This window comes from Anomaloglossus baeobatrachus, chromosome 4, assembly GCF_048569485.1.
Source record: "Anomaloglossus baeobatrachus isolate aAnoBae1 chromosome 4, aAnoBae1.hap1, whole genome shotgun sequence".
In the NCBI taxonomy this organism is placed as follows: Eukaryota; Metazoa; Chordata; class Amphibia; order Anura; family Aromobatidae; genus Anomaloglossus; species Anomaloglossus baeobatrachus.
In genome coordinates this window covers 647,420,964-647,447,095 of record NC_134356.1, presented here as the reverse complement: position 1 = coordinate 647,447,095, position 26,132 = coordinate 647,420,964, and the positions used below count along the sequence as shown (strand labels likewise).

Below are 26,132 nucleotides of genomic sequence, written 5' to 3'. Positions count from 1 at the left end.
ACCTTTGAATGCAGGAACTATTGCAGAAAAAAGTGGCAGTCCCCTATCAGGAATTGAACCAGTAAACTAAGAAAACTGCTTGCTAATTAATATGGGATATTCCACAGAGTTGCAGAAAACATATAGGGTTTAAAAAAAAAAAAAAAAAGAGTGTTGCCTTCACTAAAAAGCTGTTTTTCATTTTAGTAGTTGAATCCTGCCTCATTTGAGCTGGAGTTAACAGGTCAATTCAATATACTGAAGATTGTAAGTTTTTTCCTCAGACGGTATGTAGTTTACTCATTATCTTTGGCAGGAGAGCCTAGAAACTTTACCATTCAGTTCCAATATTCTATGGATAAGTAAGGAAATTTTAGGTCAAATGACAGGCCACAATGGCCAAACAATTGCGTCGGCCTTTGAATGTCGAAACAAGCACAGAAAAATTTGCATTCCCATACCGGGAGTCGAACCCGGGCCGCCTGGGTGAGAACCAGGAATCCTAACCGCTAGACCATATGGGAAATGTTGTGCTGTGTAGTCGATGATGTGGAAAAAAAGAACTTTATTTCTTTGAGTAAGCAACTTCTGCACGTTTGCAACAGAAGCTTTCCTTGTTAGCACAATAGGTGGCGCGTCAATCTCAAACTCTTAAGGTCATGATTGTGATCCTCACATGTGGCACTTTTCTTTGGAGATTTTGTCTCCATCTTGTCTAGAGAGCCACATTTGTTTCCACTGAGTACCAAAAATCAACAATAATATATCGAGGGGTTTGAGTCTCTTGACACCAAGAATTTGGAAGTCGAAGGTAAGAATGATTTCCGATATGAGCTCAAATGGCTTTTTGTGCAACAGAATGGAATGAATAGCTAAAAGCTCTTGTGGTCAGCATTTTTCGCTGCAAAGAGCAATTTTAATCTAAACTAACTTTGTCTGCAAGGTATGTGTCGACCTTTGAATGCAGGAACTATTGCAGAAAAAAGTGGCAGTCCCCTATCAGGAATTGAACCAGTAAACTAAGAAAACTGCTTGCTAATTAATATGGGATATTCCACAGAGTTGCAGAAAACATATAGGGTTTTAAAAAAAAAAAAAAAAGAGTGTTGCCTTCACTAAAAAGCTGTTTTTCATTTTAGTAGTTGAATCCTGCCTCATTTGAGCTGGAGTTAACAGGTCAATTCAATATACTGAAGATTGTAAGTTTTTTCCTCAGACGGTATGTAGTTTACTCATTATCTTTGGCAGGAGAGCCTAGAAACTTTACCATTCAGTTCCAATATTCTATGGATAAGTAAGGAAATTTTAGGTCAAATGACAGGCCACAATGGCCAAACAATTGCGTCGGCCTTTGAATGTCGAAACAAGCACAGAAAAATTTGCATTCCCATACCGGGAGTCGAACCCGGGCCGCCTGGGTGAGAACCAGGAATCCTAACCGCTAGACCATATGGGAAATGTTGTGCTGTGTAGTCGATGATGTGGAAAAAAAGAACTTTATTTCTTTGAGTAAGCAACTTCTGCACGTTTGCAACAGAAGCTTTCCTTGTTAGCACAATAGGTGGCGCGTCAATCTCAAACTCTTAAGGTCATGATTGTGATCCTCACATGTGGCACTTTTCTTTGGAGATTTTGTCTCCATTTTGTCTCCATCTTGTCTAGAGAGCCACATTTGTTTCCACTGAGTACCAAAAATCAACAATAATATGTTGAGGGGTTTGAGTCTCTTGACACCAAGTATTTGGAAGTTGAAGGTAAGAATGATTTCCGATATGAGCTCAAATGGCTTTTTGTGCAAAAGAATGGAATGAATGGCTAAAAGCTCTTGTGGTCAGCATTTTTCGCTGCAAAGAGCAATTTTAATCTAAACTAACTTTGTCTGCAAGGTATGTGTCGACCTTTGAATGCAGGAACTATTGCAGAAAAAAGTGGCACTCCCCTATCAGGAATTGAACCAGTAAACTAAGAAAACTGCTTGCTAATTAATATGGGATATTCCACAGAGTTGCAGAAAACATATAGGGTTTTAAAAAAAAAAAAAAAAAAAAAAAAAGAGTGTTGCCTTCACTAAAAAGCTGTTTTTCATTTTAGTAGTTGAATCCTGCCTCATTTGAGCTGGAGTTAACAGGTCAATTCAATATACTGAAGATTGTAAGTTTTTTCCTCAGACGGTATGTAGTTTACTCATTATCTTTGGCAGGAGAGCCTAGAAACTTTACCATTCAGTTCCAATATTCTATGGATAAGTAAGGAAATTTTAGGTCAAATGACAGGCCACAATGGCCAACCAATTGCGTCGGCCTTTGAATGTCGAAACAAGCACAGAAAAATTTGCATTCCCATACCGGGAGTCGAACCCGGGCCGCCTGGGTGAGAACCAGGAATCCTAACCGCTAGACCATATGGGAAATGTTGTGCTGTGTAGTCGATGATGTGGAAAAAAAGAACTTTATTTCTTTGAGTAAGCAACTTCTGCATGTTTGCAACAGAAGCTTTCCTTGTTAGCACAATAGGTGGCGCGTCAATCTCAAACTCTTAAGGTCATGATTGGGATCCTCACATGTGGCACTTTTCTTTGGAGATTTTGTCTCCATCTTGTCTAGAGAGCCACATTTGTTTCCACTGAGTACCAAAAATCAACAATAATATATCGAGGGGTTTGAGTCTCTTGACACCAAGAATTTGGAAGTCGAAGGTAAGAATGATTTCCGATATGAGCTCAAATGGCTTTTTGTGCAACAGAATGGAATGAATAGCTAAAAGCTCTTGTGGTCAGCATTTTTCGCTGCAAAGAGCAATTTTAATCTAAACTAACTTTGTCTGCAAGGTATGTGTCGACCTTTGAATGCAGGAACTATTGCAGAAAAAAGTGGCAGTCCCCTATCAGGAATTGAACCAGTAAACTAAGAAAACTGCTTGCTAATTAATATGGGATATTCCACAGAGTTGCAGAAAACATATAGGGTTTTTAAAAAAAAAAGAGTGTTGCCTTCACTAAAAAGCTGTTTTTCATTTTAGTAGTTGAATCCTGCCTCATTTGAGCTGGAGTTAACAGGTCAATTCAATATACTGAAGATTGTAAGTTTTTTCCTCAGACGGTATGTAGTTTACTCATTATCTTTCGCAGGAGAGCCTAGAAACTTTACCATTCAGTTCCAATATTCTATGGATAAGTAAGGAAATTTTAGGTCAAATGACAGGCCACAATCGCCAACCAATTGCGTCGGCCTTTGAATGTCGAAACAAGCACAGAAAAATTTGCATTCCCATACCGGGAGTCGAACCTGGGCCGCCTGGGTGAGAACCAGGAATCCTAACCGCTAGACCATATGGGAAATGTTGTGCTGTGTAGTCGATGATGTGGAAAAAAAGAACTTTATTTCTTTGAGTAAGCAACTTCTGCATGTTTGCAACAGAAGCTTTCCTTGTTAGCACAATAGGTGGCGCGTCAATCTCAAACTCTTAAGGTCATGATTGTGATCCTCACATGTGGCACTTTTCTTTGGAGATTTTGTCTCCATCTTGTCTAGAGAGCCACATTTGTTTCCACTGAGTACCAAAAATCAACAATAATATATCGAGGGGTTTGAGTCTCTTGACACCAAGAATTTGGAAGTCGAAGGTAAGAATGATTTCCGATATGAGCTCAAATGGCTTTTTGTGCAACAGAATGGAATGAATAGCTAAAAGCTCTTGTGGTCAGCATTTTTCGCTGCAAAGAGCAATTTTAATCTAAACTAACTTTGTCTGCAAGGTATGTGTCGACCTTTGAATGCAGGAACTATTGCAGAAAAAAGTGGCAGTCCCCTATCAGGAATTGAACCAGTAAACTAAGAAAACTGCTTGCTAATTAATATGGGATATTCCACAGAGTTGCAGAAAACATATAGGGTTTTAAAAAAAAAAAGAGTGTTGCCTTCACTAAAAAGCTGTTTTTCATTTTAGTAGTTGAATCCTGCCTCATTTGAGCTGGAGTTAACAGGTCAATTCAATATACTGAAGATTGTAAGTTTTTTCCTCAGACGGTATGTAGTTTACTCATTATCTTTCGCAGGAGAGCCTAGAAACTTTACCATTCAGTTCCAATATTCTATGGATAAGTTAGGAAATTTTAGGTCAAATGACAGGCCACAATGGCCAACCAATTGCGTCGGCCTTTGAATGTCGAAACAAGCACAGAAAAATTTGCATTCCCATACCGGGAGTCGAACCCGGGCCGCCTGGGTAAGAACCAGGAATCCTAACCGCTAGACCATATGGGAAATGTTGTGCTGTGTAGTCGATGATGTGGAAAAAAAGAACTTTATTTCTTTGAGTAAGCAACTTCTGCATGTTTGCAACAGAAGCTTTCCTTGTTAGCACAATAGGTGGCGCGTCAATCTCAAACTCTTAAGGTCATGATTGTGATCCTCACATGTGGCACTTTTCTTTGGAGATTTTGTCTCCATCTTGTCTAGAGAGCCACATTTGTTTCCACTGAGTACCAAAAATCAACAATAATATGTTGAGGGGTTTGAGTCTCTTGACACCAAGTATTTGGAAGTTGAAGGTAAGAATGATTTCCGATATGAGCTCAAATGGCATTTTGTGCAAAAGAATGGAATGAATGGCTAAAAGCTCTTGTGGTCAGCATTTTTCGCTGCAAAGAGCAATTTTAATCTAAACTAACTTTGTCTGCAAGGTATGTGTCGACCTTTGAATGCAGGAACTATTGCAGAAAAAAGTGGCACTCCCCTATCAGGAATTGAACCAGTAAACTAAGAAAACTGCTTGCTAATTAATATGGGATATTCCACAGAGTTGCAGAAAACATATAGGGTTTTAAAAAAAAAAAAAAAAAAAAAAAAAAGAGTGTTGCCTTCACTAAAAAGCTGTTTTTCATTTTAGTAGTTGAATCCTGCCTCATTTGAGCTGGAGTTAACAGGTCAATTCAATATACTGAAGATTGTAAGTTTTTTCCTCAGACGGTATGTAGTTTACTCATTATCTTTCGCAGGAGAGCCTAGAAACTTTACCATTCAGTTCCAATATTCTATGGATAAGTAAGGAAATTTTAGGTCAAATGACAGGCCACAATGGCCAACCAATTGCGTCGGCCTTTGAATGTCGAAACAAGCACAGAAAAATTTGCATTCCCATACCGGGAGTCGAACCCGGGCCGCCTGGGTGAGAACCAGGAATCCTAACCGCTAGACCATATGGGAAATGTTGTGCTGTGTAGTCGATGATGTGGAAAAAAAGAACTTTATTTCTTTGAGTAAGCAACTTCTGCATGTTTGCAACAGAAGCTTTCCTTGTTAGCACAATAGGTGGCGCGTCAATCTCAAACTCTTAAGGTCATGATTGTGATCCTCACATGTGGCACTTTTCTTTGGAGATTTTGTCTCCATCTTGTCTAGAGAGCCACATTTGTTTCCACTGAGTACCAAAAATCAACAATAATATATCGAGGGGTTTGAGTCTCTTGACACCAAGAATTTGGAAGTCGAAGGTAAGAATGATTTCCGATATGAGCTCAAATGGCTTTTTGTGCAACAGAATGGAATGAATAGCTAAAAGCTCTTGTGGTCAGCATTTTTCGCTGCAAAGAGCAATTTTAATCTAAACTAACTTTGTCTGCAAGGTATGTGTCGACCTTTGAATGCAGGAACTATTGCAGAAAAAAGTGGCAGTCCCCTATCAGGAATTGAACCAGTAAACTAAGAAAACTGCTTGCTAATTAATATGGGATATTCCACAGAGTTGCAGAAAACATATAGGGTTTAAAAAAAAAAAAGAGTGTTGCCTTCACTAAAAAGCTGTTTTTCATTTTAGTAGTTGAATCCTGCCTCATTTGAGCTGGAGTTAACAGGTCAATTCAATATACTGAAGATTGTAAGTTTTTTCCTCAGACGGTATGTAGTTTACTCATTATCTTTCGCAGGAGAGCCTAGAACTTTACCATTCAGTTCCAATATTCTATGGATAAGTAAGGAAATTTTAGGTCAAATGACAGGCCACAATGGCCAACCAATTGCGTCGGCCTTTGAATGTCGAAACAAGCACAGAAAAATTTGCATTCCCATACCGGGAGTCGAACCCGGGCCGCCTGGGTGAGAACCAGGAATCCTAACCGCTAGACCATATGGGAAATGTTGTGCTGTGTAGGCGATGATGTGGAAAAAAAGAACTTTATTTCTTTGAGTAAGCAACTTCTGCATGTTTGCAACAGAAGCTTTCCTTGTTAGCACCATAGGTGGCGCGTCAATCTCAAACTCTTAAGGTCATGATTGTGATCCTCACATGTGGCACTTTTCTTTGGAGATTTTGTCTCCATCTTGTCTAGAGAGCCACATTTGTTTCCACTGAGTACCAAAAATCAACAATAATATATCGAGGGGTTTGAGTCTCTTGACACCAAGAATTTGGAAGTCGAAGGTAAGAATGATTTCCGATATGAGCTCAAATGGCTTTTTGTGCAACAGAATGGAATGAATAGCTAAAAGCTCTTGTGGTCAGCATTTTTCGCTGCAAAGAGCAATTTTAATCTAAACTAACTTTGTCTGCAAGGTATGTGTCGACCTTTGAATGCAGGAACTATTGCAGAAAAAAGTGGCAGTCCCCTATCAGGAATTGAACCAGTAAACTAAGAAAACTGCTTGCTAATTAATATGGGATATTCCACAGAGTTGCAGAAAACATATAGGGTTTTAAAAAAAAAAAGAGTGTTGCCTTCACTAAAAAGCTGTTTTTCATTTTAGTAGTTGAATCCTGCCTCATTTGAGCTGGAGTTAACAGGTCAATTCAATATACTGAAGATTGTAAGTTTTTTCCTCAGACGGTATGTAGTTTACTCATTATCTTTCGCAGGAGAGCCTAGAAACTTTACCATTCAGTTCCAATATTCTATGGATAAGTTAGGAAATTTTAGGTCAAATGACAGGCCACAATGGCCAACCAATTGCGTCGGCCTTTGAATGTCGAAACAAGCACAGAAAAATTTGCATTCCCATACCGGGAGTCGAACCCGGGCCGCCTGGGTGAGAACCAGGAATCCTAACCGCTAGACCATATGGGAAATGTTGTGCTGTGTAGTCGATGATGTGGAAAAAAAGAACTTTATTTCTTTGAGTAAGCAACTTCTGAATGTTTGCAACAGAAGCTTTCCTTGTTAGCACAATAGGTGGCGCGTCAATCTCAAACTCTTAAGGTCATGATTGTGATCCTCACATGTGACACTTTTCTTTGGAGATTTTGTCTCCATCTTGTCTAGAGAGCCACATTTGTTTCCACTGAGTACCAAAAATCAACAATAATATGTTGAGGGGTTTGAGTCTCTTGACACCAAGTATTTGGAAGTTGAAGGTAAGAATGATTTCCGATATGAGCTCAAATGGCTTTTTGTGCAAAAGAATGGAATGAATGGCTAAAAGCTCTTGTGGTCAGCATTTTTCGCTGCAAAGAGCAATTTTAATCTAAACTAACTTTGTCTGCAAGGTATGTGTCGACCTTTGAATGCAGGAACTATTGCAGAAAAAAGTGGCACTCCCCTATCAGGAATTGAACCAGTAAACTAAGAAAACTGCTTGCTAATTAATATGGGATATTCCACAGAGTTGCAGAAAACATATAGGGTTTTAAAAAAAAAAAAAAAAAAAAAAAAAGAGTGTTGCCTTCACTAAAAAGCTGTTTTTCATTTTAGTAGTTGAATCCTGCCTCATTTGAGCTGGAGTTAACAGGTCAATTCAATATACTGAAGATTGTAAGTTTTTTCCTCAGACGGTATGTAGTTTACTCATTATCTTTGGCAGGAGAGCCTAGAAACTTTACCATTCAGTTCCAATATTCTATGGATAAGTAAGGAAATTTTAGGTCAAATGACAGGCCACAATGGCCAACCAATTGCGTCGGCCTTTGAATGTCGAAACAAGCACAGAAAAATTTGCATTCCCATACCGGGAGTCGAACCCGGGCCGCCTGGGTGAGAACCAGGAATCCTAACCGCTAGACCATATGGGAAATGTTGTGCTGTGTAGTCGATGATGTGGAAAAAAAGAACTATATTTCTTTGAGTAAGCAACTTCTGCATGTTTGCAACAAAAGCTTTCCTTGTTAGCACAATAGGTGGCGCGTCAATCTCAAACTCTTAAGGTCATGATTGGGATCCTCACATGTGGCACTTTTCTTTGGAGATTTTGTCTCCATCTTGTCTAGAGAGCCACATTTGTTTCCACTGAGTACCAAAAATCAACAATAATATATCGAGGGGTTTGAGTCTCTTGACACCAAGAATTTGGAAGTCGAAGGTAAGAATGATTTCCGATATGAGCTCAAATGGCTTTTTGTGCAACAGAATGGAATGAATAGCTAAAAGCTCTTGTGGTCAGCATTTTTCGCTGCAAAGAGCAATTTTAATCTAAACTAACTTTGTCTGCAAGGTATGTGTCGACCTTTGAATGCAGGAACTATTGCAGAAAAAAGTGGCAGTCCCCTATCAGGAATTGAACCAGTAAACTAAGAAAACTGCTTGCTAATTAATATGGGATATTCCACAGAGTTGCAGAAAACATATAGGGTTTTTAAAAAAAAAAGAGTGTTGCCTTCACTAAAAAGCTGTTTTTCATTTTAGTAGTTGAATCCTGCCTCATTTGAGCTGGAGTTAACAGGTCAATTCAATATACTGAAGATTGTAAGTTTTTTCCTCAGACGGTATGTAGTTTACTCATTATCTTTCGCAGGAGAGCCTAGAAACTTTACCATTCAGTTCCAATATTCTATGGATAAGTAAGGAAATTTTAGGTCAAATGACAGGCCACAATGGCCAACCAATTGCGTCGGCCTTTGAATGTCGAAACAAGCACAGAAAAATTTGCATTCCCATACCGGGAGTCGAACCCGGGCCGCCTGGGTGAGAACCAGGAATCCTAACCGCTAGACCATATGGGAAATGTTGTGCTGTGTAGTCGATGATGTGGAAAAAAAGAACTTTATTTCTTTGAGTAAGCAACTTCTGCATGTTTGCAACAGAAGCTTTCCTTGTTAGCACAATAGGTGGCGCGTCAATCTCAAACTCTTAAGGTCATGATTGTGATCCTCACATGTGGCACTTTTCTTTGGAGATTTTGTCTCCATCTTGTCTAGAGAGCCACATTTGTTTCCACTGAGTACCAAAAATCAACAATAATATATCGAGGGGTTTGAGTCTCTTGACACCAAGAATTTGGAAGTCGAAGGTAAGAATGATTTCCGATATGAGCTCAAATGGCTTTTTGTGCAACAGAATGGAATGAATAGCTAAAAGCTCTTGTGGTCAGCATTTTTCGCTGCAAAGAGCAATTTTAATCTAAACTAACTTTGTCTGCAAGGTATGTGTCGACCTTTGAATGCAGGAACTATTGCAGAAAAAAGTGGCAGTCCCCTATCAGGAATTGAACCAGTAAACTAAGAAAACTGCTTGCTAATTAATATGGGATATTCCACAGAGTTGCAGAAAACATATAGGGTTTTAAAAAAAAAAAGAGTGTTGCCTTCACTAAAAAGCTGTTTTTCATTTTAGTAGTTGAATCCTGCCTCATTTGAGCTGGAGTTAACAGGTCAATTCAATATACTGAAGATTGTAAGTTTTTTCCTCAGACGGTATGTAGTTTACTCATTATCTTTCGCAGGAGAGCCTAGAAACTTTACCATTCAGTTCCAATATTCTATGGATAAGTTAGGAAATTTTAGGTCAAATGACAGGCCACAATGGCCAACCAATTGCGTCGGCCTTTGAATGTCGAAACAAGCACAGAAAAATTTGCATTCCCATACCGGGAGTCGAACCCGGGCCGCCTGGGTGAGAACCAGGAATCCTAACCGCTAGACCATATGGGAAATGTTGTGCTGTGTAGTCGATGATGTGGAAAAAAAGAACTTTATTTCTTTGAGTAAGCAACTTCTGAATGTTTGCAACAGAAGCTTTCCTTGTTAGCACAATAGGTGGCGCGTCAATCTCAAACTCTTAAGGTCATGATTGTGATCCTCACATGTGGCACTTTTCTTTGGAGATTTTGTCTCCATCTTGTCTAGAGAGCCACATTTGTTTCCACTGAGTACCAAAAATCAACAATAATATGTTGAGGGGTTTGAGTCTCTTGACACCAAGTATTTGGAAGTTGAAGGTAAGAATGATTTCCGATATGAGCTCAAATGGCTTTTTGTGCAAAAGAATGGAATGAATGGCTAAAAGCTCTTGTGGTCAGCATTTTTCGCTGCAAAGAGCAATTTTAATCTAAACTAACTTTGTCTGCAAGGTATGTGTCGACCTTTGAATGCAGGAACTATTGCAGAAAAAAGTGGCACTCCCCTATCAGGAATTGAACCAGTAAACTAAGAAAACTGCTTGCTAATTAATATAAGATATTCCACAGAGTTGCAGAAAACATATAGGGTTTTAAAAAAAAAAAAAAAAAAAAAAGAGTGTTGCCTTCACTAAAAAGCTGTTTTTCATTTTAGTAGTTGAATCCTGCCTCATTTGAGCTGGAGTTAACAGGTCAATTCAATATACTGAAGATTATAAGTTTTTTCCTCAGACGGTATGTAGTTTACTCATTATCTTTCGCAGGAGAGCCTAGAAACTTTACCATTCAGTTCCAATATTCTATGGATAAGTAAGGAAATTTTAGGTCAAATGACAGGCCACAATGGCCAACCAATTGCGTCGGCCTTTGAATGTCGAAACAAGCACAGAAAAATTTGCATTCCCATACCGGGAGTCGAACCCGGGCCGCCTGGGTGAGAACCAGGAATCCTAACCGCTAGACCATATGGGAAATGTTGTGCTGTGTAGTCGATGATGTGGAAAAAAAGAACTTTATTTCTTTGAGTAAGCAACTTCTGCATGTTTGCAACAGAAGCTTTCCTTGTTAGCACAATAGGTGGCGCGTCAATCTCAAACTCTTAAGGTCATGATTGTGATCCTCACATGTGGCACTTTTCTTTGGAGATTTTGTCTCCATCTTGTCTAGAGAGCCACATTTGTTTCCACTGAGTACCAAAAATCAACAATAATATATCGAGGGGTTTGAGTCTCTTGACACCAAGAATTTGGAAGTCGAAGGTAAGAATGATTTCCGATATGAGCTCAAATGGCTTTTTGTGCAACAGAATGGAATGAATAGCTAAAAGCTCTTGTGGTCAGCATTTTTCGCTGCAAAGAGCAATTTTAATCTAAACTAACTTTGTCTGCAAGGTATGTGTCGACCTTTGAATGCAGGAACTATTGCAGAAAAAAGTGTCAGTCCCCTATCAGGAATTGAACCAGTAAACTAAGAAAACTGCTTGCTAATTAATATGGGATATTCCACAGAGTTGCAGAAAACATATAGGGTTTTAAAAAAAAAAAGAGTGTTGCCTTCACTAAAAAGCTGTTTTTCATTTTAGTAGTTGAATCCTGCCTCATTTGAGCTGGAGTTAACAGGTCAATTCAATATACTGAAGATTGTAAGTTTTTTCCTCAGACGGTATGTAGTTTACTCATTATCTTTCGCAGGAGAGCCTAGAAACTTTACCATTCAGTTCCAATATTCTATGGATAAGTAAGGAAATTTTAGGTCAAATGACAGGCCACAATGGCCAACCAATTGCGTCGGCCTTTGAATGTCGAAACAAGCACAGAAAAATTTGCATTCCCATACCGGGAGTCGAACCCGGGCCGCCTGGGTGAGAACCAGGAATCCTAACCGCTAGACCATATGGGAAATGTTGTGCTGTGTAGTCGATGATGTGGAAAAAAAGAACTTTATTTCTTTGAGTAAGCAACTTCTGAATGTTTGCAACAGAAGCTTTCCTTGTTAGCACAATAGGTGGCGCGTCAATCTCAAACTCTTAAGGTCATGATTGTGATCCTCACATGTGGCACTTTTCTTTGGAGATTTTGTCTCCATCTTGTCTAGAGAGCCACATTTGTTTCCACTGAGTACCAAAAATCAACAATAATATGTTGAGGGGTTTGAGTCTCTTGACACCAAGTATTTGGAAGTTGAAGGTAAGAATGATTTCCGATATGAGCTCAAATGGCTTTTTGTGCAAAAGAATGGAATGAATGGCTAAAAGCTCTTGTGGTCAGCATTTTTCGCTGCAAAGAGCAATTTTAATCTAAACTAACTTTGTCTGCAAGGTATGTGTCGACCTTTGAATGCAGGAACTATTGCAGAAAAAAGTGGCACTCCCCTATCAGGAATTGAACCAGTAAACTAAGAAAACTGCTTGCTAATTAATATAAGATATTCCACAGAGTTGCAGAAAACATATAGGGTTTTAAAAAAAAAAAAAAAAAAAAAAGAGTGTTGCCTTCACTAAAAAGCTGTTTTTCATTTTAGTAGTTGAATCCTGCCTCATTTGAGCTGGAGTTAACAGGTCAATTCAATATACTGAAGATTATAAGTTTTTTCCTCAGACGGTATGTAGTTTACTCATTATCTTTCGCAGGAGAGCCTAGAAACTTTACCATTCAGTTCCAATATTCTATGGATAAGTAAGGAAATTTTAGGTCAAATGACAGGCCACAATGGCCAACCAATTGCGTCGGCCTTTGAATGTCGAAACAAGCACAGAAAAATTTGCATTCCCATACCGGGAGTCGAACCCGGGCCGCCTGGGTGAGAACCAGGAATCCTAACCGCTAGACCATATGGGAAATGTTGTGCTGTGTAGTCGATGATGTGGAAAAAAAGAACTTTATTTCTTTGAGTAAGCAACTTCTGCATGTTTGCAACAGAAGCTTTCCTTGTTAGCACAATAGGTGGCGCGTCAATCTCAAACTCTTAAGGTCATGATTGTGATCCTCACATGTGGCACTTTTCTTTGGAGATTTTGTCTCCATCTTGTCTAGAGAGCCACATTTGTTTCCACTGAGTACCAAAAATCAACAATAATATATCGAGGGGTTTGAGTCTCTTGACACCAAGAATTTGGAAGTCGAAGGTAAGAATGATTTCCGATATGAGCTCAAATGGCTTTTTGTGCAACAGAATGGAATGAATAGCTAAAAGCTCTTGTGGTCAGCATTTTTCGCTGCAAAGAGCAATTTTAATCTAAACTAACTTTGTCTGCAAGGTATGTGTCGACCTTTGAATGCAGGAACTATTGCAGAAAAAAGTGTCAGTCCCCTATCAGGAATTGAACCAGTAAACTAAGAAAACTGCTTGCTAATTAATATGGGATATTCCACAGAGTTGCAGAAAACATATAGGGTTTTAAAAAAAAAAAGAGTGTTGCCTTCACTAAAAAGCTGTTTTTCATTTTAGTAGTTGAATCCTGCCTCATTTGAGCTGGAGTTAACAGGTCAATTCAATATACTGAAGATTGTAAGTTTTTTCCTCAGACGGTATGTAGTTTACTCATTATCTTTCGCAGGAGAGCCTAGAAACTTTACCATTCAGTTCCAATATTCTATGGATAAGTAAGGAAATTTTAGGTCAAATGACAGGCCACAATGGCCAACCAATTGCGTCGGCCTTTGAATGTCGAAACAAGCACAGAAAAATTTGCATTCCCATACCGGGAGTCGAACCCGGGCCGCCTGGGTGAGAACCAGGAATCCTAACCGCTAGACCATATGGGAAATGTTGTGCTGTGTAGTCGATGATGTGGAAAAAAAGAACTTTATTTCTTTGAGTAAGCAACTTCTGCATGTTTGCAACAGAAGCTTTCCTTGTTAGCACAATAGGTGGCGCGTCAATCTCAAACTCTTAAGGTCATGATTGTGATCCTCACATGTGGCACTTTTCTTTGGAGATTTTGTCTCCATCTTGTCTAGAGAGCCACATTTGTTTCCACTGAGTACCAAAAATCAACAATAATATATCGAGGGGTTTGAGTCTCTTGACACCAAGAATTTGGAAGTCGAAGGTAAGAATGATTTCCGATATGAGCTCAAATGGCTTTTTGTGCAACAGAATGGAATGAATAGCTAAAAGCTCTTGTGGTCAGCATTTTTCGCTGCAAAGAGCAATTTTAATCTAAACTAACTTTGTCTGCAAGGTATGTGTCGACCTTTGAATGCAGGAACTATTGCAGAAAAAAGTGGCAGTCCCCTATCAGGAATTGAACCAGTAAACTAAGAAAACTGCTTGCTAATTAATATGGGATATTCCACAGAGTTGCAGAAAACATATAGGGTTTTAAAAAAAAAAAGAGTGTTGCCTTCACTAAAAAGCTGTTTTTCATTTTAGTAGTTGAATCCTGCCTCATTTGAGCTGGAGTTAACAGGTCAATTCAATATACTGAAGATTGTAAGTTTTTTCCTCAGACGGTATGTAGTTTACTCATTATCTTTCGCAGGAGAGCCTAGAAACTTTACCATTCAGTTCCAATATTCTATGGATAAGTAAGGAAATTTTAGGTCAAATGACAGGCCACAATGGCCAACCAATTGCGTCGGCCTTTGAATGTCGAAACAAGCACAGAAAAATGTGCATTCCCATACCGGGAGTCGAACCCGGGCCGCCTGGGTGAGAACCAGGAATCCTAACCGCTAGACCATATGGGAAATGTTGTGCTGTGTAGTCGATGATGTGGAAAAAAAGAACTTTATTTCTTTGAGTAAGCAACTTCTGCATGTTTGCAACAGAAGCTTTCCTTGTTAGCACAATAGGTGGCGCGTCAATCTCAAACTCTTAAGGTCATGATTGTGATCCTCACATGTGGCACTTTTCTTTGGAGATTTTGTCTCCATCTTGTCTAGAGAGCCACATTTGTTTCCACTGAGTACCAAAAATCAACAATAATATATCGAGGGGTTTGAGTCTCTTGACACCAAGAATTTGGAAGTCGAAGGTAAGAATGATTTCCGATATGAGCTCAAATGGCTTTTTGTGCAACAGAATGGAATGAATAGCTAAAAGCTCTTGTGGTCAGCATTTTTCGCTGCAAAGAGCAATTTTAATCTAAACTAACTTTGTCTGCAAGGTATGTGTCGACCTTTGAATGCAGGAACTATTGCAGAAAAAAGTGGCAGTCCCCTATCAGGAATTGAACCAGTAAACTAAGAAAACTGCTTGCTAATTAATATGGGATATTCCACAGAGTTGCAGAAAACATATAGGGTTTTAAAAAAAAAAAGAGTGTTGCCTTCACTAAAAAGCTGTTTTTCATTTTAGTAGTTGAATCCTGCCTCATTTGAGCTGGAGTTAACAGGTCAATTCAATATACTGAAGATTGTAAGTTTTTTCCTCAGACGGTATGTAGTTTACTCATTATCTTTCGCAGGAGAGCCTAGAAACTTTACCATTCAGTTCCAATATTCTATGGATAAGTAAGGAAATTTTAGGTCAAATGACAGGCCACAATGGCCAAACAATTGCGTCGGCCTTTGAATGTCGAAACAAGCACATAAAAATTTGCATTCCCATACCGGGAGTCGATCCCGGGCCGCCTGGGTGAGAACCAGGAATCCTAACCGCTAGACCATATGGGAAATGTTGTGCTGTGCAGGCGATGATGTGGAAAAAAAGAACTTTATTTCTTTGAGTAAGCAACTTCTGCACGTTTGCAACAGAAGCTTTCCTTGTTAGCACAATAGGTGGCGCGTCAATCTCAAACTCTTAAGGTCATGATTGTGATCCTCACATGTGGCCCTTTTCTCTGGAGATTTTGTCTCCATTTTGTCTCCATCTTGTCTAGAGAGCCACATTTGTTTCCACTGAGTACCAAAAATCAACAATAATATGTTGAGGGGTTTGAGTCTCTTGACACCAAGTATTTGGAAGTTGAAGGTAAGAATGATTTCCGATATGAGCTCAAATGGCTTTTTGTGCAAAAGAATGGAATGAATGGCTAAAAGCTCTTGTGGTCAGCATTTTTCGCTGCAAAGAGCAATTTTAATCTAAACTAACTTTGTCTGCAAGTTATGTGTCGACCTTTGAATGCAGGAACTATTGCAGAAAAAAGTGGCACTCCCCTATCAGGAATTAAACCAGTAAACTAAGAAAACTGCTTGCTAATTAATATGGGATATTCCACAGAGTTGCAGAAAACATATAGGGTTTTAAAAAAAAAAAAAAAAGAGTGTTGCCTTCACTAAAAAGCTGTTTTTCATTTTAGTAGTTGAATCCTGCCTCATTTGAGCTGGAGTTAACAGGTCAATTCAATATACTGAAGATTGTAAGTTTTTTCCTCAGACGGTATGTAGTTTACTCATTATCTTTCGCAGGAGAGCCTAGAAACGTTACCATTCAGTTCCAATATTCTATGGATAAGTAAGGAAATTTTAGGTCAAATGACAGGCCACAATGGCCAACCAATTGCGTCGGCCTTTGAATGTCGAAACAAGCACAGAAAAATTTGCATTCCCATACCGGGAGTCGAACCCAGGCCGCCTGGGTGAGAACCAGGAATCCTAACCGCTAGACCATATGGGAAATGTTGTGCTGTGTAGCCGATGATGTGGAAAAAAAGAACTTTATTTCTTTGAGTAAGCAACTTCTGCATGTTTGCAACAGAAGCTTTCCTTGTTAGCACAATAGGTGGCGCGTCAATCTCAAACTCTTAAGGTCATGATTGTGATCCTCACATGTGGCACTTTTCTTTGGAGATTTTGTCTCCATCTTGTCTAGAGAGCCACATTTGTTTCCACTGAGTACCAAAAATCAACAATAATATATCGAGGGGTTTGAGTCTCTTGACACCAAGAATTTGGAAGTCGAAGGTAAGAATGATTTCCGATATGAGCTCAAATGGCTTTTTGTGCAACAGAATGGAATGAATAGCTAAAAGCTCTTGTGGTCAGCATTTTTCGCTGCAAAGAGCAATTTTAATCTAAACTAACTTTGTCTGCAAGGTATGTGTCGACCTTTGAATGCAGGAACTATTGCAGAAAAAAGTGGCAGTCCCCTATCAGGAATTGAACCAGTAAACTAAGAAAACTGCTTGCTAATTAATATGGGATATTCCACAGAGTTGCAGAAAACATATAGGGTTTTAAAAAAAAAAAAAAAAAAAAAAAAGAGTGTTGCCTTCACTAAAAAGCTGTTTTTCATTTTAGTAGTTGAATCCTGCCTCATTTGAGCTGGAGTTAACAGGTCAATTCAATATACCGAAGATTGTAAGTTTTTTCCTCAGACGGTATGTAGTTTACTCATTATCTTTGGCAGGAGAGCCTAGAAACATTACCATTCAGTTCCAATATTCTATGGATAAGTAAGGAAATTTTAGGTCAAATGACAGGCCACAATGGCCAAACAATTGCGTCGGCCTTTGAATGTCGAAACAAGCACAGAAAAATTTGCATTCCCATACCGGGAGTCGAACCCGGGCCGCCTGGGTGAGAACCAGGAATCCTAACCGCTAGACCATATGGGAAATGTTGTGCTGTGTAGTCGATGATGTGGAAAAAAAGAACTTTATTTCTTTGAGTAAGCAACTTCTGCACGTTTGCAACAGAAGCTTTCCTTGTTAGCACAATAGGTGGCGCGTCAATCTCAAACTCTTAAGGTCATGATTGTGATCCTCACATGTGGCACTTTTCTTTGGAGATTTTGTCTCCATCTTGTCTAGAGAGCCACATTTGTTTCCACTGAGTACCAAAAATCAACAATAATATATTGAGAGGTTTGAGTCTCTTGACACCAAGTATTTGGAAGTCGAAGGTAAGAATGATTTCCGATATGAGCTCACATGGCTTTTTGTGCAACAGAATGGAATGAATGGCTAAAAGCTCTTGTGGTCAGCATTTTTCGCTGCAAAGAGCAATTTTAATCTAAACTAACTTTGTCTGCAAGGTATGTGTCGACCTTTGAATGCAGGAACTATTGCAGAAAAAAGTGGCAGTCCCCTATCAGGAATTGAACCAGTAAACTAAGAAAACTGCTTGCTAATTAATATGGGATATTCCACAGAGTTGCAGAAAACATATAGGGTTTTAAAAAAAAAAAAAAAAGAGTGTTGCCTTCACTAAAAAGCTGTTTTTCATTTTAGTAGTTGAATCCTGCCTCATTTGAGCTGGAGTTAACAGGTCAATTCAATATACTGAAGATTGTAAGTTTTTTCCTCAGACGGTATGTAGTTTACTCATTATCTTTCGCAGGAGAGCCTAGAAACTTTACCATTCAGTTCCAATATTCTATGGATAAGTAAGGAAATTTTAGGTCAAATGACAGGCCACAATGGCCAACCAATTGCGTCGGCCTTTGAATGTCGAAACAAGCACAGAAAAATTTGCATTCCCATACCGGGAGTCGAACCCGGGCCGCCTGGGTGAGAACCAGGAATCCTAACCGCTAGACCATATGGGAAATGTTGTGCTGTGTAGTCGATGATGTGGAAAAAAAGAACTTTATTTCTTTGAGTAAGCAACTTCTGCATGTTTGCAACAGAAGCTTTCCTTGTTAGCACAATAGGTGGCGCGTCAATCTCAAACTCTTAAGGTCATGATTGTGATCCTCACATGTGGCCCTTTTCTTTGGAGATTTTGTCTAAATTTTGTCTCCATCTTGTCTAGAGAGCCACATTTGTTTCCACTGAGTACCAAAAATCAACAATAATATGTTGAGGGGTTTGAGTCTCTTGACACCAAGTATTTGGAAGTTGAAGGTAAGAATGATTTCCGATATGAGCTCAAATGGCTTTTTGTGCAAAAGAATGGAATGAATGGCTAAAAGCTCTTGTGGTCAGCATTTTTCGCTGCAAAGAGCAATTTTAATCTAAACTAACTTTGTCTGCAAGGTATGTGTCGACCTTTGAATGCAGGAACTATTGCAGAAAAAAGTGGCACTCCCCTATCAGGAATTGAACCAGTAAACTAAGAAAACTGCTTGCTAATTAATATGGGATATTCCACAGAGTTGCAGAAAACATATAGGGTTTTAAAAAAAAAAAAAAAAGAGTGTTGCCTTCACTAAAAAGCTGTTTTTCATTTTAGTAGTTGAATCCTGCCTCATTTGAGCTGGAGTTAACAGGTCAATTCAATATACTGAAGATTGTAAGTTTTTTCCTCAGACGGTATGTAGTTTACTCATTATCTTTCGCAGGAGAGCCTAGAAACTTTACCATTCAGTTCCAATATTCTATGGATAAGTAAGGAAATTTTAGGTCAAATGACAGGCCACAATGGCCAACCAATTGCGTCGGCCTTTGAATGTCGAAACAAGCACAGAAAAATTTGCATTCCCATACCGGGAGTTGAACCCGGGCCGCTTGGGTGAGAACCAGGAATCCTAACCGCTAGACCATATGGGAAATGTTGTGCTGTGTAGTCGATGATGTGGAAAAAAAGAACTTTATTTCTTTGAGTAAGCAACTTCTGCACGTTTGCAACAGAAGCTTTCCTTGTTAGCACAATAGGTGGCGCGTCAATCTCAAACTCTTAAGGTCATGATTGTGATCCTCACATGTGGCCCTTTTCTTTGGAGATTTTGTCTCCATTTTGTCTCCATCTTGTCTAGAGAGCCACATTTGTTTCCACTGAGTACCAAAAATCAACAATAATATGTTGAGGGGTTTGAGTCTCTTGACACCAAGTATTTGGAAGTTGAAGGTAAGAATGATTTCCGATATGAGCTCAAATGGCTTTTTGTGCAAAAGAATGGAATGAATGGCTAAAAGCTCTTGTGGTCAGCATTTTTCGCTGCAAAGAGCAATTTTAATCTAAACTAACTTTGTCTGCAAGGTATGTGTCGACCTTTGAATGCAGGAACTATTGCAGAAAAAAGTGGCACTCCCCTATCAGGAATTGAACCAGTAAACTAAGAAAACTGCTTGCTAATTAATATGGGACATTCCACAGAGTTGCAGAAAACATATAGGGTTTTAAAAAAAAAAAAAAAAGAGTGTTGCCTTCACTAAAAAGCTGTTTTTCATTTTAGTAGTTGAATCCTGCCTCATTTGAGCTGGAGTTAACAGGTCAATTCAATATACTGAAGATTGTAAGTTTTTTCCTCAGACGGTATGTAGTTTACTCATTATCTTTCGCAGGAGAGCCTAGAAACTTTACCATTCAGTTCCAATATTCTATGGATAAGTAAGGAAATTTTAGGTCAAATGACAGGCCACAATGGCCAACCAATTGCGTCGGCCTTTGAATGTCGAAACAAGCACAGAAAAATTTGCATTCCCATACCGGGAGTCGAACCCGGGCCGCCTGGGTGAGAACCAGGAATCCTAACCGCTAGACCATATGAGAAATGTTGTGCTGTGTAGGCGATGATGTGGAAAAAAAGAACTTTATTTCTTTGAGTAAGCAACTTCTGCATGTTTGCAACAGAAGCTTTCCTTGTTAGCACAATAGGTGGCGCGTCAATCTCAAACTCTTAAGGTCATGATTGTGATCCTCACATGTGGCACTTTTCTTTGGAGATTTTGTCTCCATCTTGTCTAGAGAGCCACATTTGTTTCCACTGAGTACCAAAAATCAACAATAGTATATCGAGGGGTTTGAGTCTCTTGACACCAAGAATTTGGAAGTCGAAGGTAAGAATGATTTCCGATATGAGCTCAAATGGCTTTTTGTTCAACAGAATGGAATGAATAGCTAAAAGCTCTTGTGGTCAGCATTTTTCGCTGCAAAGAGCAATTTTAATCTAAACTAACTTTGTCTGCAAGGTATGTGTCGACCTTTGAATGCAGGAACTATTGCAGAAAAAAGTGGCAGTCCCCTATCAGGAATTGAACCAGTAAACTAAGAAAACTGCTTGCTAATTAATATGGGATATTCCACAGAGTTGCAGAAAACATATAGGGTTTTAAAAAAAAAAAAAAAAGAGTGTTGCCTTCACTAAAAAGCTGTTTTTCATTTTAGTAGTTGAATCCTGCCTCATTTGAGCTGGAGTTAACAGGTCAATTCAATATACTGAAGATTGTAAGTTTTTTCCTCAGACGGTATGTAGTATACTCATTATCTTTCGCAGGAGAGCCTAGAAACTTTACCATTCAGTTCCAATATTCTATGGATAAGTAAGGAAATTTTAGGTCAAATGACAGGCCACAATGGCCAACCAATTGCGTCGGCCTTTGAATGTCGAAACAAGCACAGAAAAATTTGCACTCCCATACCGGGAGTCGAACCCGGGCCGCCTGGGTGAGAACCAGGAATCCTAACCGCTAGACCATATGGGAAATGTTGTGCTGTGTAGTCGATGATGTGGAAAAAAAGAACTTTATTTCTTTGAGTAAGCAACTTCTGCACGTTTGCAACAGAAGCTTTCCTTGTTAGCACAATAGGTGGCGCGTCAATCTCAAACTCTTAAGGTCATGATTGTGTTCCTCACATGTGGCACTTTTCTTTGGAGATTTTGTCTCCATCTTGTTTAGAGAGCCACATTTGTTTCCACTGAGTACCAAAAATCAACAATAATATGTTGAGGGGTTTGAGTCTCTTGACACCAAGTATTTGGAAGTTGAAGGTAAGAATGATTTCCGATATGAGCTCAAATGGCTTTTTGTGCAAAAGAATGGAATGAATGGCTAAAAGCTCTTGTGGTCAGCATTTTTCGCTGCAAAGAGCAATTTTAATCTAAACTAACTTTGTCTGCAAGGTATGTGTCGACCTTTGAATGCAGGAACTATTGCAGAAAAAAGTGGCACTCCCCTATCAGGAATTGAACCAGTAAACTAAGAAAACTGCTTGCTAATTAATATGGGACATTCCACAGAGTTGCAGAAAACATATAGGGTTTTAAAAAAAAAAAAAAAAGAGTGTTGCCTTCACTAAAAAGCTGTTTTTCATTTTAGTAGTTGAATCCTGCCTCATTTGAGCTGGAGTTAACAGGTCAATTCAATATACTGAAGATTGTAAGTTTTTTCCTCAGACGGTATGTAGTTTACTCATTATCTTTCGCAGGAGAGCCTAGAAACTTTACCATTCAGTTCCAATATTCTATGGATAAGTAAGGAAATTTTAGGTCAAATGACAGGCCACAATGGCCAACCAATTGCGTCGGCCTTTGAATGTCGAAACAAGCACAGAAAAATTTGCATTCCCATACCGGGAGTCGAACCCGGGCCGCCTGGGTGAGAACCAGGAATCCTAACCGCTAGACCATATGGGAAATGTTGTGCTGTGTAGGCGATGATGTGGAAAAAAAGAACTTTATTTCTTTGAGTAAGCAACTTCTGCATGTTTGCAACAGAAGCTTTCCTTGTTAGCACAATAGGTGGCGCGTCAATCTCAAACTCTTAAGGTCATGATTGTGATCCTCACATGTGGCACTTTTCTTTGGAGATTTTGTCTCCATCTTGTCTAGAGAGCCACATTTGTTTCCACTGAGTACCAAAAATCAACAATAATATATCGAGGGGTTTGAGTCTCTTGACACCAAGAATTTGGAAGTCGAAGGTAAGAATGATTTCCGATATGAGCTCAAATGGCTTTTTGTGCAACAGAATGGAATGAATATCTAAAAGCTCTTGTGGTCAGCATTTTTCGCTGCAAAGAGCAATTTTAATCTAAACTAACTTTGTCTGCAAGGTATGTGTCGACCTTTGAATGCAGGAACTATTGCAGAAAAAAGTGGCAGTCCCCTATCAGGAATTGAACCAGTAAACTAAGAAAACTGCTTGCTAATTAATATGGGATATTCCACAGAGTTGCAGAAAACATATAGGGTTTTAAAAAAAAAAAAAAAAAGAGTGTTGCCTTCACTAAAAAGCTGTTTTTCATTTTAGTAGTTGAATCCTGCCTCATTTGAGCTGGAGTTAACAGGTCAATTCAATATACTGAAGATTGTAAGTTTTTTCCTCAGACGGTATGTAGTTTACTCATTATCTTTGACAGGAGAGCCTAGAAACTTTACCATTCAGTTCCAATATTCTATGGATAAGTAAGGAAATTTTAGGTCAAATGACAGGCCACAATGGCGACGGCCTTTGAATGTCGAAACAAGCACAGAAAAATTTGCATTCCCATAACGGGAGTCGAACCCAGGCCGCCTGGGTGAGAACCAGGAATCCTAACCGCTAGACCGTATGGGAAATGTTGTGCTGTGTAGTCGATGATGTGGAAAAAAAGGACTTTGTTTCTTTGAGTAAGCAACTTCTGCACGTTTGCAACAGAAGCTTTCCTTGTTAGCACAATAGGTGGCGTGTCAATCTCAAACTCTTAAGGTCATGATTGTGATCCTCACATGTGGCACTTTTCTTTGGAGATTTTGTCTCCATCTTGTCTAGAGAGCCACATTTGTTTCCACTGAGTACCAAAAATCAACAATAATATATCGAGGGGTTTGAGTCTCTTGACACCAAGAATTTGGAAGTCGAAGGTAAGAATGATTTCCGATATGAGCTCAAATGGCTTTTTGTGCAACAGAATGGAATGAATAGCTAAAAGCTCTTGTGGTCAGCATTTTTCGCTGCAAAGAGCAATTTTAATCTAAACTAACTTTGTCTGCAAGGTATGTGTCGACCTTTGAATGCAGGAACTATTGCAGAAAAAAGTGGCACTCCCCTATCAGGAATTGAACCAGTAAACTAAGAAAACTGCTTGCTAATTAATATGGGATATTCCACAGAGTTGCAGAAAACATATAGGGTTTTAAAAAAAAAAAAAAAAGAGTGTTGCCTTCACTAAAAAGCTGTTTTTCATTTTAGTAGTTGAATCCTGCCTCATTTGAGCTGGAGTTAACAGGTCAATTCAATATACTGAAGATTGTAAGTTTTTTACTCAGACGGTATGTAGTTTACTTATTATCTTTGGCAGGAGAGCCTAGAAACTTTACCATTCAGTTCCAATATTCTATGGATAAGTAAGGAAATTTTAGGTCAAATGACAGGCCACAATGGCCAAACAATTGCGTCGGCCTTTGAATGTCGAAACAAGCACAGAAAAATTTGCATTCCCATACCGGGAGTCGAACCCGGGCCGCCTGGGTGAGAACCAGGAATCCTAACCGCTAGACCATATGGGAAATGTTGTGCTGTGTAGTCGATGATGTGGAAAAAAAGAACTTTATTTCTTTGAGTAAGCAACTTCTGCACGTTTGCAACAGAAGCTTTCCTTGTTAGCACAATAGGTGGCGCGTCAATCTAAAACTCTTAAGGTCATGATTGTGATCCTCACATGTGGCACTTTTCTTTGGAGATTTTGTCTCCATCTTGTCTCCATCTTGTCTAGAGAGCCACATTTGTTTCCACTGAGTATTAAAAATCAACAATAATATGTTGAGGGGTTTGAGTCTCTTGACACCAAGTATTTGGAAGTTGAAGGTAAGAATGATTTCCGATATGAGCTCAAATGGCTTTTTGTGCAAAAGAATAGAATGAATGGCTAAAAGCTCTTGTGGTCAGCATTTTTCGCTGCAAAGAGCAATTTTAATCTAAACTAACTTTGTCTGCAAGGTATGTGTCGACCTTTGAATGCAGGAACTATTGCAGAAAAAAGTGGCACTCCCCTATCAGGAATTGAACCAGTAAACTAAGAAAACTGCTTGCTAATTAATATGGGATATTCCCCAGAGTTGCAGAAAACATATAGGGTTTTAAAAAAAAAAAAAAAAGAGTGTTGCCTTCACTAAAAAGCTGTTTTTCATTTTAGTAGTTGAATTCTGCCTCATTTGAGCTGGAGTTAACAGGTCAATTCAATATACTGAAGATTGTAAGTTTTTTCCTCAGACGGTATGTAGTTTACTCATTATCTTTCGCAGGAGAGCCTAGAAACTTTACCATTTAGTTCCAATATTCTATGGATAAGTAAGGAAATTTTAGGTCAAATGACAGGCCACAATGGCCAAACAATTGCGTCGGCCTTTGAATGTCGAAACAAGCACAGAAAAATTTGCATTCCCATACCGGGAGTCGAACCCGGGCCGCCTGGGTGAGAACCAGGAATCCTAACCGCTAGACCATATGGGAAATGTTGTGCTGTGTAGTCGATGATGTGGAAAAAAAGAACTTTATTTCTTTGAGTAAGCAACTTCTGCACGTTTGCAACAGAAGCTTTCCTTGTTAGCACAATAGGTGGCGCGTCAATCTCAAACTCTTAAGGTCATGATTGTGATCCTCACATGTGGCACTTTTCTTTGGAGATTTTGTCTCCATCTTGTCTAGAGAGCCACATTTGTTTCCACTGAGTACCAAAAATCAACAATAATGTATCGAGGGGTTTGAGTCTCTTGACACCAAGTATTTGGAAGTTGAAGGTAAGAATGATTTCCGATATGAGCTCAAATGGCTTTTTGTGCAAAAGAATGGAATGAATGGCTAAAAGCTCTTGTGGTCAGCATTTTTCGCTGCAAAGAGCAATTTTAATCTAAACTAACTTTGTCTGCAAGGTATGTGTCGACCTTTGAATGCAGGAACTATTGCAGAAAAAAGTGGCACTCCCCTATCAGGAATTGAACCAGTAAACTAAGAAAACTGCTTGCTAATTAATATGGGATATTCCACAGAGTTGCAGAAAACATATAGGGTTTTAAAAAAAAAAAAAAAGAGTGTTGCCTTCACTAAAAAGCTGTTTTTCATTTTAGTAGTTGAATCCTGCCTCATTTGAGCTGGAGTTAACAGGTCAATTCAATATACTGAAGATTGTAAGTTTTTTCCTCAGACGGTATGTAGTTTACTCATTATCTTTGACAGGAGAGCCTAGAAACTTTACCATTCAGTTCCAATATTCTATGGATAAGTAAGGAAATTTTAGGTCAAATGACAGGCCACAATGGCGACGGCCTTTGAATGTCGAAACAAGCACAGAAAAATTTGCATTCCCATACCGGGAGTCGAACCCGGGCCGCCTGGGTGAGAACCAGGAATCCTAACCGCTAGACCATATGGGAAATGTTGTGCTGTGTAGTCGATGATGTGGAAAAAAAGAACTTTGTTTCTTTGAGTAAGCAACTTCTGCACGTTTGCAACAGAAGCTTTCCTTGTTAGCACAATAGGTGGCGTGTCAATCTCAAACTCTTAAGGTCATGATTGTGATCCTCACTTGTGGCACTTTTCTTTGGAGATTTTGTCTCCATCTTGTCTAGAGAGCCACATTTGTTTCCACTGAGTACCAAAAATCAACAATAATATATCGAGGGGTTTGAGTCTCTTGACACCAAGAATTTGGAAGTCGAAGGTAAGAATGATTTCCGATATGAGCTCAAATGGCTTTTTGTGCAACAGAATGGAATGAATAGCTAAAAGCTCTTGTGGTCAGCATTTTTCGCTGCAAAGAGCAATTTTAATCTAAACTAACTTTGTCTGCAAGGTATGTGTCGACCTTT

The 26,132-nt window shown here is 39.1% G+C and overlaps 20 non-coding genes across 20 annotated transcripts; all 20 read right to left on the bottom strand.

Annotated features, from left to right (window-relative positions):
• Window positions 1–431: 431 nt before the first annotated feature.
• Window positions 432–503, bottom strand: TRNAE-CUC (transfer RNA glutamic acid (anticodon CUC)). Its single transcript has one exon. It is a non-coding gene; the product is annotated as a tRNA-Glu (tRNA).
• An 860-nt stretch (window positions 504–1,363) lies between these two features.
• Window positions 1,364–1,435, bottom strand: TRNAE-CUC (transfer RNA glutamic acid (anticodon CUC)). The gene has a single exon. It is a non-coding gene; the product is annotated as a tRNA-Glu (tRNA).
• Window positions 1,436–2,315: 880 nt separating this feature from the next.
• On the bottom strand, window positions 2,316–2,387 carry TRNAE-CUC (transfer RNA glutamic acid (anticodon CUC)). The gene has a single exon. It is a non-coding gene; the product is annotated as a tRNA-Glu (tRNA).
• Window positions 2,388–5,111: 2,724 nt separating this feature from the next.
• TRNAE-CUC (transfer RNA glutamic acid (anticodon CUC)) lies at window positions 5,112–5,183 on the bottom strand. Its single transcript has one exon. It is a non-coding gene; the product is annotated as a tRNA-Glu (tRNA).
• Window positions 5,184–6,037: 854 nt separating this feature from the next.
• Window positions 6,038–6,109, bottom strand: TRNAE-CUC (transfer RNA glutamic acid (anticodon CUC)). Its single transcript has one exon. It is a non-coding gene; the product is annotated as a tRNA-Glu (tRNA).
• An 855-nt stretch (window positions 6,110–6,964) lies between these two features.
• TRNAE-CUC (transfer RNA glutamic acid (anticodon CUC)) lies at window positions 6,965–7,036 on the bottom strand. The gene has a single exon. It is a non-coding gene; the product is annotated as a tRNA-Glu (tRNA).
• An 869-nt stretch (window positions 7,037–7,905) lies between these two features.
• Window positions 7,906–7,977, bottom strand: TRNAE-CUC (transfer RNA glutamic acid (anticodon CUC)). Its single transcript has one exon. It is a non-coding gene; the product is annotated as a tRNA-Glu (tRNA).
• An 855-nt stretch (window positions 7,978–8,832) lies between these two features.
• TRNAE-CUC (transfer RNA glutamic acid (anticodon CUC)) lies at window positions 8,833–8,904 on the bottom strand. The gene has a single exon. It is a non-coding gene; the product is annotated as a tRNA-Glu (tRNA).
• An 855-nt stretch (window positions 8,905–9,759) lies between these two features.
• TRNAE-CUC (transfer RNA glutamic acid (anticodon CUC)) lies at window positions 9,760–9,831 on the bottom strand. The gene has a single exon. It is a non-coding gene; the product is annotated as a tRNA-Glu (tRNA).
• Window positions 9,832–10,697: 866 nt separating this feature from the next.
• TRNAE-CUC (transfer RNA glutamic acid (anticodon CUC)) lies at window positions 10,698–10,769 on the bottom strand. Its single transcript has one exon. It is a non-coding gene; the product is annotated as a tRNA-Glu (tRNA).
• Window positions 10,770–11,624: 855 nt separating this feature from the next.
• On the bottom strand, window positions 11,625–11,696 carry TRNAE-CUC (transfer RNA glutamic acid (anticodon CUC)). The gene has a single exon. It is a non-coding gene; the product is annotated as a tRNA-Glu (tRNA).
• Window positions 11,697–12,562: 866 nt separating this feature from the next.
• Window positions 12,563–12,634, bottom strand: TRNAE-CUC (transfer RNA glutamic acid (anticodon CUC)). Its single transcript has one exon. It is a non-coding gene; the product is annotated as a tRNA-Glu (tRNA).
• Window positions 12,635–13,489: 855 nt separating this feature from the next.
• Window positions 13,490–13,561, bottom strand: TRNAE-CUC (transfer RNA glutamic acid (anticodon CUC)). The gene has a single exon. It is a non-coding gene; the product is annotated as a tRNA-Glu (tRNA).
• Window positions 13,562–14,416: 855 nt separating this feature from the next.
• TRNAE-CUC (transfer RNA glutamic acid (anticodon CUC)) lies at window positions 14,417–14,488 on the bottom strand. Its single transcript has one exon. It is a non-coding gene; the product is annotated as a tRNA-Glu (tRNA).
• A 2,738-nt stretch (window positions 14,489–17,226) lies between these two features.
• Window positions 17,227–17,298, bottom strand: TRNAE-CUC (transfer RNA glutamic acid (anticodon CUC)). The gene has a single exon. It is a non-coding gene; the product is annotated as a tRNA-Glu (tRNA).
• Window positions 17,299–18,158: 860 nt separating this feature from the next.
• TRNAE-CUC (transfer RNA glutamic acid (anticodon CUC)) lies at window positions 18,159–18,230 on the bottom strand. The gene has a single exon. It is a non-coding gene; the product is annotated as a tRNA-Glu (tRNA).
• A 3,678-nt stretch (window positions 18,231–21,908) lies between these two features.
• Window positions 21,909–21,980, bottom strand: TRNAE-CUC (transfer RNA glutamic acid (anticodon CUC)). Its single transcript has one exon. It is a non-coding gene; the product is annotated as a tRNA-Glu (tRNA).
• A 1,782-nt stretch (window positions 21,981–23,762) lies between these two features.
• TRNAE-CUC (transfer RNA glutamic acid (anticodon CUC)) lies at window positions 23,763–23,834 on the bottom strand. Its single transcript has one exon. It is a non-coding gene; the product is annotated as a tRNA-Glu (tRNA).
• Window positions 23,835–24,705: 871 nt separating this feature from the next.
• TRNAE-CUC (transfer RNA glutamic acid (anticodon CUC)) lies at window positions 24,706–24,777 on the bottom strand. The gene has a single exon. It is a non-coding gene; the product is annotated as a tRNA-Glu (tRNA).
• An 848-nt stretch (window positions 24,778–25,625) lies between these two features.
• Window positions 25,626–25,697, bottom strand: TRNAE-CUC (transfer RNA glutamic acid (anticodon CUC)). The gene has a single exon. It is a non-coding gene; the product is annotated as a tRNA-Glu (tRNA).
• Window positions 25,698–26,132: the final 435 nt, after the last annotated feature.